This window comes from Ranitomeya variabilis, chromosome 1 (genome assembly GCF_051348905.1).
Source record: "Ranitomeya variabilis isolate aRanVar5 chromosome 1, aRanVar5.hap1, whole genome shotgun sequence".
Classification (NCBI taxonomy): domain Eukaryota; kingdom Metazoa; phylum Chordata; class Amphibia; order Anura; family Dendrobatidae; genus Ranitomeya; species Ranitomeya variabilis.
Genome location: NC_135232.1, coordinates 1,164,851,114 through 1,164,867,086, shown reverse-complemented (window position 1 = coordinate 1,164,867,086; position 15,973 = coordinate 1,164,851,114). Strand labels below are relative to the sequence as shown.

General features: G+C 50.0%; 1 protein-coding gene across 1 annotated transcript in view; it reads left to right on the top strand.

Moving 5' to 3' along the window:
* The window catches only part of LOC143793461 (retinol dehydrogenase 12-like), an 80,804-nt gene that overhangs the window by 43,567 nt on the left and 21,264 nt on the right, over positions 1-15,973 (top strand). The gene's annotated exons all lie outside the window — the stretch shown is intronic.

The window sequence follows — 15,973 nt, the reverse complement described above, 5'->3', positions numbered from 1 at the left end:
AGCAGTCATCTCATTATGAGCAGAGGGCAAGGTCAGTAGAGTCATCTCATCATTAGAGGGGTCAGCAGAGTCATCTCCTTATCAGAGGACAGGATCAGCAGAGTCATCTCATCATTAGAGGGCGGTGTCACGGATCCCACCGTGGTGCCACCTATGTCACGGATCCCGCAGTGCTGCCACCAATACTGTATGTCACGGATCCCACCGGCTATGTCAGGCATCCCACCAATATGTCACGGTTCACGGGGAAGATACTTTTATCATCCCCACAACTCACACCAACTTGTCACGAACCGGGGTTGTTTGGTTGCCCCTGGTTCCTTCTGAAGGGGATTTATCTATATCCCACTTCCCAGTTCCAGTTTGGAACTTGCAGCTCTCTGGTACCCCCCTTACCCTCAGGTCAGACAGGGTACTGCACCTAGGGTAATTAGTCGCCAGAAAGGCTGCCTGCTATGTACTGGCTATTGGGCTCACTGCAGCGAGGGCGATATAAATACTCCAACTCAGGCAGGAACAATAATTATCAACGTCGTCGCTACAAAGCTACCCAAACGCACAGAACAAAGTATGCTGCCACCAGCTCTGATTCTCTTAGGATTAACGGGTCCGGCGCCAACACAAATCAGTAGCGTAATTCACTTCAGAGGATGCGACAGTTCGTTTATAGAGCAGGGAGAGACAAGCTAGTAATTTCATATTTTACTCCAAGGTAGGCAGTGTTTACAAAGTATGAAAAGATATTATAAAGACAAATCATGTGTACATTACAATTACAAATAAAAGATGGATTAAAATTGAAAAAACACTTACATAGCGTTCAGATCATTTCATATCATCATGGCTGGGCTGTGGGCTTTGTAGGATGCACACATCTAGATGCATAACACATCTATATAGCAGCAGGCCCCCGGACACAAAGACACTGCAAGAATGCTGTCTCACTAAGTTATTCTTAGCTCAAAGCCGAGGCACTCCCCCTGTGGTGACCTCCCCTTTACTTAGAATATGAAAACTATTTTAATGCATATCTCGCTGTATGAATCTCTAATACAAAATATACCAGGTTCCTGAGGTGCGCCACATCAGGGCGATTCTTTTAAGTGTAAGCACAGCATACTTACATGAACCGCTGTCACGTCTTCGGACACTCACCCGTTCGTCTCCTGCTTCCGGCGCGTCTCCGATGGGGTCCCTCGCCGTTCCTTGTCTGTCTTCTCAGGGTCGCGGCGCATCAGTGCTTTGCGCATGCGCGGTCGCACTTTTCCCGCCGCTAAGCCCCCTGGGAGGTCCTGACCCGCTGGCTCTGCCCCATCATGGCGGCGCCCATCGGGTATTTCTTCTCGGCGTCTGCACAGGTAAGATGCCTGGTTATCTATAGCAGTTACACTAGCATTCTTGCTGGCATTCTCCCTTGTTCCCTATCTTCGTTCGCTCTTCCTGCCTCTTAGCCGTACCTGCTTGGCGCCTCAGTCGTGTCTGCCCCGTGTTTCTGCCGTGCCTGCTCAGTGTCTCAGCCATACCTGCCCTGTGTCCACTTGTACCTACCATTTGTCTATTCCTGCTAGTGAATCCAGGATAGGGAACTGCCAGCAGAGGATTCTGTGGAGACAGAGATATTATTATAGTGCAAAGCCACAGACTTCCAATAGCGGAGCACAGCAGAGTGTGGCCTGAGCCGGAAGCAACGATCCTAAGAATGAACACGTTGCCCAGGCACCTCCCTTAAGGAGAGGATGCCTTTTATGCACAGAGCTTCACAGCACAAACAGCCCTAATAGAGAACAGGTGCCCTGCTGCTTTAAGTATGTGCAGGAAGCGGGGCATGCCTCCTTAGAGCATTTCCAGGAGACCTGCCAAGGGGATGCAGGTTCCTAGCAGAGAAAGGAGCCAGCGATTGTCTGGAGCCAAGGATGGGGAGAGCAGTACCAGTGGAGCTGCATGATAAGCGTCGGTCTCCCTGCCCATGAGAGACTGGGCCCGTGGTTGAGGGCATGACATCTGTATTGTCTGGTGTTAAGTGAGAAGAGAGTGGTATGGCCCGATGTTCAGTGAGGAGGGGGTGGGGATGACCCTGTGTTCAGTGAGGAGAGGGTGGTATGGTCCTGTGGTCAATGAGGAGAGGGTGGTATGGTCCTGTGTTCAGTGAGGAGAGAATGGTATGGTCCTGTGTTCAGTGATGAAAGGGTGGTATGACCCGATGTTCAGTGAGGAGAGAGTGGTATGGTCCTATATTTAGTGAGGAGAGAGTGGTTTGACCCAGTGTTCAGTGAGGAGAGAGTGGTATGGTCAGGTGTTCAGTGAGGAGAGGGTGGTATGGTCAGGTGTTCAGTGAGGAGAGTGGTATGAGCTGGTGTTCAGTGAGAAAGTGGTATGGTCAGGTGTTCAGTGAGGAGAGAGTGGTATGGTCAGGTGTTCAGTAAGGAGCAGATGGTATGGTCTGTTGTTCAGTGAGGAGTGAGTGGTATGACCCAGTGTTCAGTGAGGAAGGGATGGTATGGTCCGGTGTTCAGTGAGGAGAGAGTGGTATGGTCCTATATTTAGTGAGGAGAGAGTGGTTTGACCCAGTGTTCAGTGAGGAGAGAGTGGTATGGTCAGGTGTTCAGTGAGGAGAGGGTGGTATGGTCAGGTGTTCAGTGAGGAGAGTGGTATGACCTGGTGTTCAGTGAGAAAGTGGTATGGTCAGGTGTTCAGTGAGGAGAGAGTGGTATGGTCAGGTGTTCAGTGAGGAAGGGATGGTATGGTCCGGTGTTCAGCGAGGAGAGAGTGGTATGGTCCGGTGATGAGGAGAGAGTGGTATGGACCGCTGATCAGTGAGAAAAGAGTGGTATGGTCCAATGTTCAGTCAGGAGAGACTGGTATGGTCTGGTGTTCAGTGAGGAGAGAGTGGTATGGTCTGTTGTTCAGTGAGAAGAGGGTGGTATGGCCCGATGTTCAGTAAGGAAGGGCTGGTATGATCCGGTGTTTTGTGAGGAAGGGGTGGCATGGTATGGTGTTCTTCTGCAGCGCCCCAGAGTCCTGGTCGTTGCAGTAATGTCATTCTTCCACCAGGGGGAGTGATATTACGTCTGATGGCAATAAAGGAGATCTCCTGTTCAGGTATCACAGCCACACCACACACTTCACACTCCAGTCCACTAGGGGGAGCAAAGGGTTCTATCTACTAGGCCACGCCTCCCAGTTAGGTAAAACTGGTGGGTTGGTTAGGAAGTAGAGAGAAGCGAGCTGGATTCCATCCAGTGAGCATCAGACAGCGTTCCTGGCTGGAGACAGAGAGAAAGGTCTCCAGGACGAGCTGGCTGGAGCAAGGCCCAGCCAGATCCAGACTATGGTCTGAGGAGGAATGGGGTGCACGGAGCTGCGCCTGCATCCCATGCGGCAGCATCCAAAGAAAGAGACATTGAAAGGAAGCGTGTTCTAGTGAGTGAGAAACGAAGGCATAGCAACAAGTGGATACCAGAGAGGATAGTAGACGTGAGGAGCTGCATCCTTCTGGTTCGTGTTCCGGTAGCCAGAATACCGAGGGAGTAAAGTGCTCTACGCCATTACTTCAGAGACTGGCAGGACAGTCAATTCCAAGTTGGCTGCCCGACCTAAAATACCTAAGAAGACACGGTGGCAAATTGTGGGGGTCGGGGCGTCTCTAGGGTCCCTGTAAACCAGCCTCAGGCCATCAGTCATACGGGTTTTGTTCTTTCCGACCACGGGGAACAGAGAGAAGAGTAGCAGCAGTGAAGACTTCATTACAGCTTAAGCAAGTGAGGACCTACTGTGTTACTGTGCGCATAGGAAGGCTATTGCATTCCACTTGAATAAGGAGACTCTGGATTTGCCTTCAGACCGGCCGGACTCTGCCTACCCTGTGATCCAGTGCCCTGGACTGTGGATGCCGAAGCCTTCAGTAAAAGGTAAAGAGACTGCAACCTTGTGTCCTCGTTATTTACTGCGAATCTCACCATCCACCATCTACACTTCTGGGAAGCCCTGGGGATACACTTCACCTGTGGGAAGGTATACCATCTAGCTGCCATAACATCACCCCAGCAGACCCCTGAGCAGCGTCGGTCACCTTGACCGAATACCACAGGTGGAGTCACGAACATTATACAAGCTTTCCATTTATTGGACACCCCTCAAAGGGCCACGGACCGGGTCAGGCCACCGTGACATCCCCTGAACTGAGAAGGACCCGGTACCGAGTACCCCATTGCCCTGACGTGGGGGCGCTGCACTTCAGTGAGGAGAGAGTGGTATGGCCCGATTTTCAGTGAGGAGAGAGTGGTATGGCCCGATTTTCAGTGAGGAGAGAGTGGTATAGCCTGATGTTCAGTGAGGAGGTAGTGAGTATGACCCTGTGTTCAGTGAGGAGACAGTGGTATGGCCTGATGTTCAGTGAGGAGAGAGTAGTATGATAACGTGGTGAGATGAGGGCTGTATGGCCCGATTTTCAGTGAGGAGGTGGTGAGTATGACCCTGTGTTCAGTGAGGAGAGAGTGGTATGGTCCAGTGTTCAGTGAGGAGAGAGTGGTATGACCTGATCGATGTTCAGTGAGGAGAGAGTGGTATGGTCTGGTGGTCAGTGAGCAGAGAGTGGCATGGTCCGGTGTTCAGTGAGGAAAGAGTGGTATGGTCCGGTGGTCAGTGAGGAGAGAGTGGTATGGTCTGGTGGTCAGTGAGGAGAGAGTGGTATGGTCTGGTGATCAATGAAGAGAGAGTGGTATGACCCAATCGATGTTCAGTGAGGAGAGAGTGGTATGGTCCGGTGGTCAGTGAGAAGAGAGTGGTGTGGTCCAGTGATCAGTGAGGAGAGAGTGGTACGGCCTGATGTTCAGTGAGGAGAGAGTGGTATGACCCAATCGATGTTCAGTGAGGAGAGAGTGGTATGGTCCGGTGGTCAGTGAGAAGAGAGTGGTATGGTCCAGTGATCAGTGAGGAGAGAGTGGTACGGCCTGATGTTCAGTGAGGAGAGAGTGGTATGACCTGATCGATGTTCAGTGAGGAGAGAGTGGTATGGTCCGGTGGTCAGTGAGAAGAGAGTGGTATGGTCCAGTGATCAGTGAGGAGAGGGTAGTATGATAATGTGTTTGGAGAGATGAGGGCTGTATGGCCCGATTTTCAGTGAGGAGGTGGTGAGTATGACCCTGTGTTCAGTGAGGAGAGAGTATTATGACCCGATCGATGTTCAGTGAGAGTGGTATGTATGCCCATTGTTCAGTGAGAAGGGTAGTATGACCTTGTGACCAGTGAGAGGAGGGTGGATGGTGCACCTACACTTTGCATGTATCAACATGTCCTCATCATGGCCTCTTCTCTGACCAGCTCACTGCTCCACACTGTATTACCTGGCCCTGCATTGTTCATTACCTGACATATTGAGCAGAGTTCAGTGACCCTGGAAGTCGAGGCCATAACAGTAGCGATAAGAGAGAACCAGTAGAGAGGCCACTAGTCCTCCAGAAGATCAAGGCCTGGGATAGATAAGATAACGGCCAATGCCCTTGTGAGATTCAATGTGCACAACAGTAATCCAGACACTGACCCCAGGCCCATCCACAGGACCAGTACCCCCTGTGCCCAAAATCACTAGATCGCGCGATACAGATGTGAGGAGAGCGGGGCAAACACATTCTCCGGGTCCATGATGTAGTCTGCACCAACCCAATTGTGACATGATGTTTCTGACTCCACTTGTGGTCAAAAAGACCAGTTACCTAACAGAGCTGAGGAACTTGTTACAATGTATCCGCTTAAACAATCCTGTGTGAGTGAGGAGTAACGGGAGAAAATCCCTGGAAGGAACCAGATTCCTGCAGTACAGAGTGAAGGATCAGCAGAGTCATCTCATTATAAGAGGGTGAAGTCACCAGTCATCTCATTATCATCAGAGAAGGTGTCAGCAGTCATTTCCTTATCAGAGGTCGGGGTCAGCAGAGTCATCTCATTATTATTAGAAACCGGGGGTCAGCTGTCATCTAATTATCATGAGAGGGCAAGGTAAGCAGAGTCATCTCATTATTATTAGAGGGTGGGGTCAGCTGTCATCTCATTATAAAAGGGCGAGGTCAGCAGTCATCTCATTATGAGCAGAGGGCAAGGTCAGTAGAGTCATCTCATCATTAGAGGGGTCAGCAGAGTCATCTCCTTATCAGAGGACAGGATCAGCAGGGTCATCTCATTATCATTAGAGGGCGGTGTCACGGATCCCACCGTGGTGCCACCTATGTCACGGATCCCGCAGTGCTGCCACCAATACTGTATGTCACGGATCCCACCGGCTATGTCAGGCATCCCACCAATATGTCACGGTTCACGGGGAAGATACTTTTATCATCCCCACAACTCACACCAACTTGTCACGAACCGGGGTTGTTTGGTTGCCCCTGGTTCCTTCTGAAGGGGATTTATCTATATCCCACTTCCCAGTTCCAGTTTGGAACTTGCAGCTCTCTGGTACCCCCCTTACCCTCAGGTCAGACAGGGTACTGCACCTAGGGTAATTAGTCGCCAGAAAGGCTGCCTGCTATGTACTGGCTATTGGGCTCACTGCAGCGAGGGCGATATAAATACTCCAACTCAGGCAGGAACAATAATTATCAACGTCGTCGTCGCTACAAAGCCTTCCAAACGCACAGAACAAAGTATGCTGCCACCAGCTCTGATTCTCTTAGGATTAACGGGTCCGGCACCAACACAAATCAGTAGCGTAATTCACTTCAGAGGATGCAACAGTTCGTTTATAGAACAGGGAGAGACAAGCTAGTAATTTCATATTTTACTCCAAGGTAGGCAGTGTTTACAAAGTATGAAAAGATATTATAAAGACAAATCATGTGTACATTACAATTACAAATAAAAGATGGATTAAAATTGAAAAAACACTTACATAGCGTTCAGATCATTTCATATCATCATGGCTGGGCTGTGGGCTTTGTAGGATGCACACATCTAGATGCATAACACATCTATATAGCAGCAGGCCCCCGGACACAAAGACACTGCAAGAATGCTGTCTCACTAAGTTATTCTTAGCTCAAAGCCAAGGCACTCCCCCTGTGGTGACCTCCCCTTTACTTAGAATATGAAAACTTTTTTTATGCATATCTCGCTGTATGAATCTCTAATACAAAATATACCAGGTTCCTGAGGTGCGCCACATCAGGGCGATTCTTTTAAGTGTAAGCACAGCATACTTACATGAACCGCTGTCACGTCTTCGGACACTCACCCGTCCGTCTCCTGCTTCCGGCGCGTCTCCGATGGGGTCCCTCGCCGTTCCTTGTCTGTCTTCTCAGGGTCGCGGCGCATCAGTGCTTCGCGCATGCGCGGTCGCACTTTTCCCGCCGCTAAGCCCCCTGGGAGGTCCTGACCCGCTGGCTCTGCCCCATCATGGCGGCGCCCATCGGGTATTTCTTCTCGGCGTCTGCACAGGTAAGATGCCTGGTTATCTATAGCAGTTACACTAGCATTCTTGCTGGCATTCTCCCTTGTTCCCTATCTTCGTTCGCTCTTCCTGCCTCTTAGCCGTACCTGCTTGGCGCCTCAGCCGTACCTGTCCGTGTCTCAGTCGTGTCTGCCCCGTGTTTCTGCCGTGCCTGCTCAGTGTCTCAGCCATACCTGCCCTGTGTCCACTTGTGCCTACCATTTGCCTATTCCTGCTAGTGATTACCTTTTTCGTTCCTCTCTTGCAGCATCGTGCCGCCACTCCATCTCTGCTTTTCCTGGTCCCATCTACCTCCCATATTCTTTAGTTTCCGTTTGTTCTCTGTTTTCATCTACCGCCTCCATACCCCAGTCTCTTCCCTCTCTTTACTTACCCTTAGTCGCCCCTTTGGCTCCAGCCATTGTGGTTCCATCCCCCTTGGGCCTGCCCCTAACGCTCACTGTATAGGGGGTGGTTCCATCAGGTCCGCTCGCCCTAGGGGGCTCTAGAACTATAACCCAGAGGGTCCACTTTCAGGTATTTCCTTCGTGCCCTGATAGCCGCTTAAGGAGATATCCACACTTTGCACTCGTTGCGTTTAGCTGCTAGCGCTTTCAGTGAGTGATAGATCTATCGATGTACATCCGGAATATATAATTCTTATTTTTCTAGCCCAGATCGGTACCCATATATAACACATTAATAGAACAAAGAAATGTCTGCAGTTTGGAAGTACCTATACCAGTTTTGGCTGGTATTGGTTGGGAGGAGGGAATGAGTAGTTTTCACAGAGACTGGTATTTGCAGCTAAGCCATAAAACTTCAGTGATTCTAGTGAGGATTTTGAATTACACACATACAAGCAGCAGGCAGAGAGAGAAGGGGGAAGGGGTCGAAATATCCCACAGCATGTCTGGAAAGCCATGTAAGCTTCTGAAACTAAACTCACAATATGACATTTTTACATTATCGTGACAGGTGGCGTCAGTAGAGTCATCTCATTATCATTAGAGGGCAGGGTGAGCAGAGTCATCTCATTATTATTAGAGTGGGGTCAGAAGAGTCCTCTCATTATCATTAGAGGGCGGGCCAGCAGAGTGATTTCATTATCATTAGAGAGTGGGGTCAGCAGAGCATCTCATCATTAGAGGGTGGGGTCAGAATCATCTCATTATCATTAGAGGACAGGGTGAGCATAGTCATCTCATTATCATTAGAGGGTGTGGTCAGCAGAATCATTTCATTAACATTTAAGGGCAGAGTCAACATAGTCATTTCATTATCATTAGAGGGTGGGTCAGCAGAGTCATCTCATTATCATTAAAGGGTAGGGTCAGCAGAGTCATCTCATTATCATTAGAGGGTGGGGTCAGCAGAGTCATCTTATTAGGGGCGAGGTCAACAGTCATTTTATTATCATTAGAGGGTGGGATCAGAAGTCTTCTCACTATCATTAGGGGGTGAGGTCAGCAGAGTCATCTCATTATCTTTAGAGAGCGGGGTCAGCAGAGTCATCTCATTATCATTAGAGGGTGGGGTCAGCTGAGTCGTCTCATTATCATTAGAGGGCAGACTCATCTCATTATCATTAGTTGACAAGGTCAGCAGAGCTATATCATTATCATTAGAGGGCGAGTTCAGCAGAGTCATCTCCTTATCAGTACAGGGCAGGGTCAGCAGAGTCATCTCATTATCATTAGAGGGTGGGGTCAGCCAAGTAATCTCATTATCATTAGAGTGCGGGGTCAGCAGAGTCATCTCATTATCATTAGAGGGTGGGGTCAGCAGAATCATCTCATTATCATTACAGGGCAGGGTCAGCAGAGTTGTAACATTATCATTAGAGAGCTGGGTCATCAGAGTCATCTCATTATCATTAGAGGGTGGGGTCAGCTGAGTCATCTCATTATCATTAGAGGGCAAAGTCATCTCATTATCATTAGAGGGCAGGGTCAGCAGAGTCATCTCATTATCATTAGAGGGTGGGATCAGCCGAGCAATCTCATTATCATTAGAGAGAGGGTTAAGCAGAGTCATCTCATTATCTCACCCAAATCACCTAAGAAGACATAGGGGGCAACCTGTGGAGAGGGGCGACTCTAGGGTCCCGGAAGAGCTCCGAGCCTACCCGTCATACGGGTGCGTCCCAACCGTATCAGGGAGGGACGGAGGATTAGCAGAACATCATCTAATCGAGTTGTGAGGGAACACGAGAAACAGACACAACAGTTGTGGGGACTTTCCGTAAGCACAGCAGGGAAGGACCGCAACACTTAGCGCTAGCAGGAAGGCACAGATTTCCACCTGCAAAGAGAACTCTGGAGGTGCCATTGGACCGTCCGGACTTGCGCAGCCTGGTTAACCGTATTCTGGACTGAGGACCCAGAGATCTTCAGTAAAGAGGTAAAGAGACTGCAACCTGGTGTCCTCGTTATTTACTGCGACCGGCACTTCACAACTACACCACCATTCACCACTCATTCACTGGACTCCCCCTCCGCGCAGGCAGGGTCACGGACCGGGTCTAGCCACCGTGACAACCCCCAGAACAGAGACTCAGAGGCCCGGTGCCGGGTACCCCTCGGCCCTGCGGCGGTGGGGGCGCTCCATTTTGGCGTCACGAACAGGATCTACTTAAGCCTGAAGAATCAGGTCATGTGTGCCTTGGAACTGTGATTTATCGTGCTTGGACTGTGCTTTATTGAGAGAACTGTGTGCTGCCATTACTACAAGGATTACCGCCAAAACCGCCGCCATTGCAGCGCTGAGGAGAAGCGCAGGAGAAGAAGAGGGGCGTGGAGTGGGCGTAGACAATCTGAAGAGCGCGAAGGACAATGGCCGCCCAGTCTAAATATTTCTGTGTCCTGAGGACGTGTCCGTCAACAGCCGAGGTCCGCCTCCTGATCCTGTTTGGAGGGTGGAGACCATGGAGACGGGGCCGCCCACGAAAGAGACCGCGGGAAGAAGACGCTGGGGATGAGATAAAGATGGCGACACCGGGAGCGCCGCGTGGGGATGACCTGACCCGGCATGGAGCCGCGTCACCAGACACAGCCTCGGAGACGCCATCGTTGCGGGGACTGGCCCTCACGGAAACACCGATGGGTCGACCTAACTGGCAAATGTCCGAGGAGTGTGTGGCCGCAGCCGAGGCCCGACAGATAGCACGCCGGTTGGAGGCTGATGCCCGCGTGCTCGCTCGGCTGGGCCAGCCCACGGAGGTCCACCTGTCTCCGGTGTCTCCTGCTCCTCCCAACCCGGCCGTGGCTGAAGGTACGCTGCAGACACAGGGCATGAGAATCCTGCCGGAGGCCGAACACCTGCGGCTCTTGATGACGGCGTGGCGGAGCCGGCCCCAGCCTGCAGCCCAGATCGACCTGACCAGCGTGGAAGAAACCCCGCCATCACACTGGGGTGTGGTGGTATCCTTTAACTCCCGACACGGAAGGGGAGTTATACAGGAGATTGGGGAGCCGCTACAGGTCCGTGTAGACCGGGAGAAAGTGGAGCCCTGCGGAGGAAGGTTCGCTCGCGACCTGGAGCCAGGTGACGCTGTGACCTACACCAGATGGAGGAGGGAGGTCAGCTGGGTAGCTCGGGGCGTCCAGCGGTGCATCGCACTCCAGGCCGCTGCCGGAACATCAGAAGACTAACCTCCTGCTGAAAAGGCAACGGAACCTGTCCCTGCGGAGCAGCGGGGAACCCGGACCCACCACGTAACTTGGGGGCGTGCCGGTCCATCCGTGAGAAGGGCATCACGGCGAGGGATGCTGTCATTGCTGGGGCAGGAACCGCTCCTTGGATCGGCAGCACAACCCGTTGGTCTGGTGAGGCCCGGAAGGAAACCACCTTCTGCACCACAAGAGTAAGATCTTAAAACTCTGAACATGTAAATAGTTCTTTAAACTGTTTGTTTTCTGCTATGTTGCTAAAACCCGTCCAGGGTTAACTCTTAAAGGGATCCCTTTGTTGACCCGGGATCCCTATTGCTTTTGTTTTTGTGTGATTTCAAAGTTTTGCACAAGTTCTCAAAGACTGCCGAATCATGAACAATGCATGATACAAACTTCTTGTAAATAGTTTGCACCTTCTTAAAGGTGCTCCTTACTGGTTTTACATAAAAGAAGGACTCTTTGCGAAGATACCGCACTGGAGTTCTTACTGTGTACGGACTGGTAGCTGAAGAAGCTGTGCTACCTCATAAAGACTTGGTCCCCTCTTAAAGGGGATGTTTACCTGTGCACTTATGAGTAGTACTGCCTTAAAACAGTAAAGTGATAATGATGTTTTGAAAGAAAGTAATAATGCTGATATGTAAACATTAAATGTAACTAACTAGTTAATTGTGAGAAATGTTTGATAATGTTGATGGAAGAATGAGGACAGGAAGTGAACCCGGACGGGGTTTGTTGGTGAGTCCTCCTAGGAGCCATATAGAGATGGCTCAGTAGTCTTGAACTGAAGGAAAAATGATATGTTCTGTACTGTGTATAGTGGTGGAAGGGCAGTAGGCCCGGGCAGCAAGGGGCGGTCCTGCATAGAAAGGAGAGGCAGTAGGTCTGGAGCAGTTAGGACAGGCGGTCCTGCAGACTTAAAGAAGGAGAACGTAGAAAAGTTGAGTAGTATTATAATGTCTTATAAGAAAGTCTTTAGTGGATTGAGCGTGTACGTCCTTAAAGGCAATGTTAACTTATTGTTCAAAGTTTGCACTAAGTAGAATACCCGGTTGGGTAAAAGAAAGTTATTTATAGCATGTTGCTGTAATATTTAACCATGTTTTGTAACGTTCAAGTGTCCTCACCTCCCATAAAGGGAAGCCCTGTTCAAACTTGCTTATTGTTATTGCATTTTAAAATTGTATGTCTTTTTGCTAACCTGTATTGTTGTTTTCTTCCCAGTCCAGGAATACTGGATTTAACTGGGGGGGAGTGCAGCGCCCCAGAGTCCTGGTCGTTGCAGTACTGAAGCTCTGCCGCTAAGGGGAGCTATGGTACGTCTGATGGCACTGAAGGAGTTCATCTGACCAGGTATCACATACACCAATACATTTCACAGTCGGGCCTCCAGGGGGAGCTAAGGGTGCTATTTATTAGGCCACTCCTCACCGTGTGGGTAAACTGGGGGTCAGGCAGGAAGTTAGACAGAAAGCTGACTGGGTTGGAACCAGGCAACACCTTGTGGCAGGGGGTGTTGTGGGGGAAGATTCGGTAGGGTCCCTGTCAGGTTTGGGACCCTGACAGAGGCCTGGCAACGAGAGAAAACGTCACGGGACCGTGCCTGCTCAGCATAGCGGCGGTGCCCTAAGAAAGGATCAGAAGCGAGATATATTGTGCTGAGTGAGAAACGAGATCAAAGCAACAAGGAGAAACACCAGTAGGAGTCGTGCTGTAAGACCGAGGCAACATCCTACTGAGGCGCACAGCCGGCGGCCGGAACGCCGAGGAAGTATTTATATATATCTAGCTCCAGGCAATACTTCAAACCAACGGCAGGACAGTCAGTCACAGGCGGGCTGTCTCACCCAAATCACCTAAGAAGACATAGGGGGCAACCTGTGGAGAGGGGCGACTCTAGGGTCCCGGAAGAGCTCCGAGCCTACCCGTCATACGGGTGCGTCCCAACCGTAACATCAGGGAGGGACGGAGGATTAGCAGAACATCATCTAATCGAGTTGTGAGGGAACACGAGAAACAGACACAACAGTTGTGGGGACTTTCCGTAAGCACAGCAGGGAAGGACCACAACACATAGCGCTAGGGGGAAGGCACAGATTTCCACCTGCAAAGAGAACTCTGGAGGTGCCATTGGGCCGGCCGGACTTGCGCAGCCTGGTTAACCGTATTCCGGACTGAGGACCCAGAGATCTTCGGTAAAGAGACTGCAACCTGGTGTCCTCGTTATTTACTGCGACCGGCACTTCACAACTACACCACCATTCACCACTCATTCACTGGACTCCCCCTCCGCGCAGGCAGGGTCACGGACCGGGTCTAGCCACCGTGACAACCCCCAGAACAGAGACTCAGAGACCCGGTGCCGGGTACCCCTCGGCCCTGCGGCGGTGGGGGCGCTCCAAAAGGACTGCTGCACACAAAATTGTGGACAAATAAACACTAGAACTGTGCAGAAAGGAGCAACAGGATTTTTGCTTTTAAAAAAGCAGTTGGTTTGCACAGCGGCGTACAAACAGCAACGCAGCTATCAGGGAGCCTAATAAAGCAGCCTAATAAGCTATAGAGCTGATGCACAAAGATATAGCCTCCACTGTCCCTGCACACAAAGGTGGTGTTGGACAGTGGAAATCGCTACAGCACAAGTGGTTGGGGGGTTAATCTTCTCTCCTTAACTATGTCCCTTCTTCTGACGAAGCTGCAGCAACCTCTCCCTATGCTCAGATCGGCAGAAGTAAGATGGCGGTCGGCGTGCACGCCCCTTTATAGCCCCTGTGATGCCGTAGAAAGGAAGCCAATCACTGTCATGCCCTTCTCTAAGATGGTGGGGACCGAGACCTATGTCATTACGCTTCCCACACTCTGCGTCCTCCTTCATTGGCTGAAAAATGGCGCTGAAAGCGTCATATGCAAAGCAACTTTTGCTCGCAGATCGCCGACCTCATGGCCGATCCCACATTAGGATCGGGTCGGGTTTCATGAAACCTTCAACTTTGCCGAAAGTCGGCGATTTTTGAATTTGCCCGATCAGTTTCGCTCAACCCTAATTACAACATCATATGGCAGAGAGTTCCATAGTCTCACTGCTCTTACAGTAAAGAGCATCTGTTATTATGCTTAAACCTTCTTTCCTCCAGACGTAGAGGATGCCCCCTTGTCTCTGTCTCAGGTCTACGAGTAAAAAGATCATCAAAAAGGTCTTTGTACTGTCCACTCATATATTTATACATTGTAATAAGATCACCCCTTAGTCTTCGTTTTTCCAAATGTAAAATTATGTTCTCCTCATGAGCATCTATGCCTCTTTTACTGCATCCCATTATTTTATTTGCCTTTGTAGCAGCTGCCTGACACTGGCCACTGAATGTGAGTTTGTCATCCACCCATACACCCAGGTCTTTTTCATTGATGGTTTTGCCCTGAGTTTTAGAATTAAGCACATAGTTATACATCTTATTACTTCTACCCAAGTGCATGACCTTACATTTGTCCCCATTAAAGCTCATTTGCCATTTATCAGCCCAAGCTTCTAGTTTACATAAATCATCCTGTAATATAAAATTGTCCTCCCCTGTATTGATTACCCTGCAGAGTTAGTCATCTGCAAATATTGAAATTCTGCTCTGTATGCGCCCTACAAGGTCATTAATAAATATGTTATAAAGAGGGCCCAATACTGGCCCCTGTGGTACCCCACTACTAACCGCGACCCAGTCCGAGTGTGCTCCATTAATGACCACCCTTTGTTTCCTATCCCGAGCCAGCTCTTAACCCACTTACACATATTTTCCCCTATCCCCATTATTCTCATTTTTTGTATCAACTGTCATGATTCTCAATGGCGAGAGAACATAGCCCAGCATATATGAGAACTAGCTCTTGGAAGATGGAAACTATACTGACCATGAACTAAAACCTGCCGCACAACTAGAAGTAGCCGGGTAGCATGCCTACGTCTTTTTATCCCTAGATGCCCAGCGCCAGCCGGAGAACTAACTAATCCTGGCAGAGGAAAATACAGTCCTGGCTCACCTCTAGAGAAATTTCCCCAAAAGGCAGACAGAGGCCCCCACATATATTGGCGGTGATTTAAGACGAAATGACAAACGTAGTATGAAAATAGGTTTAGCAAAATCGAGGTCCGCTTTCTAGATAGCAGAAAGACAGAAAGGGCACTTTCATGGTCAGCTGAAAACCCTATCAAAACACCATCCAGAAATTACTTTAAGACTCTAGCATTAACTCATAACACCAGAGTGGCAATTTCCGATCACAAAAGCTTTCCAGACACAGTAACGAAACAGCAGCTGTGAACTGGAACAAAAAGCAAAAACAAACAAGGACAAAAGTCCAACTTAGCTGAGAGTAGTCTGGTAGCAGGAACATGCACAGAAAGGCTTCTGATTACATTGTTGACCGGCATGAAACTGACAGAGGAGCAAGGTTATATAGCGACTCCCACATCCTGATGGGAGCAGGTGAACAGAGGGGATGATGCACACAAGTTCAATTCCACCAGTGGCCACCGGGGGAGCCCAGAATCCAATTTCACAACAGTACCCCCCCCTCAAGGAGGGGGCACCGAACCCTCACCAGAACCACCAGGGCGATCAGAATGAGCCCTATGAAAGGCACGGACAAGATCGGAGGCATGAACATCAGAGGCAGTGACCCAAGAATTATCCTCCTGACCGTATCCCTTCCATTTGACCAGATACTGGAGTTTCCGTCTGGAAACACGAGAGTCTAAGATCTTTTCCACAACGTACTCCAACTCACCCTCAACCAACACCGGAGCAGGAGGCTCAACGGAAGGCACAACCGGTACCTCATACCTGCGCAATAATGACCGATGAAAAACATTATGAATAGAAAAGGATGC